We start from the raw sequence: 795 nt of genomic DNA, 5'->3' as shown, positions 1-795 counted from the left end.
CCAGTATCTCTGCTAAAAAAAAAATGGAGTCATAAAGAGTCTGACATGACTAATACAATAACCAACAACAACAATTCCACATTTGCAAAGTTCTAATTGTTGGAATTTTTTCCTTTCACTCAACCAAACATCGCGTCTGTGCAACTTCTGCCCACTGCTCCTATATTTTACAAAACCTTTGACTACCTTGAGATGTAGTCCCTTTGGGCTTCTACTATTGGGGAGTGAATTATACACAGATGAATGATCAAGTCAATTGAGTTTTATGATCAGACAAATTTAAGATGCATTTGATATGCAGAATCCCAATTTAAATGTAAGACAGTGCTGAACCAGATCACTAAGTGACTTGATTTTTATGTAGTGTAATGTTAAAAACCATTCTTCTGGTCCACTAGTTTGATTCCTAGAGATTACAGCCTCATGTACATATTAGCAGAAAGTATACATGCAAGGTCATGCTTGATGCTGTTCACCTGAGTCCACATGTTGAAATAAGTGCTCAAACTAAATATGTGTCTTGGAGGGTGTATTTTAAGTAAGAAAAATTATATTTATTTGAATTAGGTTGTCAATGTTCAAATATATACATACCTGTCTATTTTCTATTCCTGATATGTATAATTATATGTTAATTTATAATAAATATTATTGCATATGAATCTATAATTTATATAATAATATTATATTATATACAATGTAAAAGATAGAGTCATAACCAGATAGATATAAGGTTCTTTCTTTATAAATGTTTAGTAACATCTCTGTTGTTGTAGTTATATTTTGTTACATTAT

This window comes from Vombatus ursinus, unplaced genomic scaffold (genome assembly GCF_900497805.2).
Source record: "Vombatus ursinus unplaced genomic scaffold, bare-nosed wombat genome assembly UNPS02015332.1, whole genome shotgun sequence".
Lineage (NCBI taxonomy): Eukaryota > Metazoa > Chordata > Mammalia > Diprotodontia > Vombatidae > Vombatus > Vombatus ursinus.
This window is presented reverse-complemented; position numbering follows the sequence as displayed.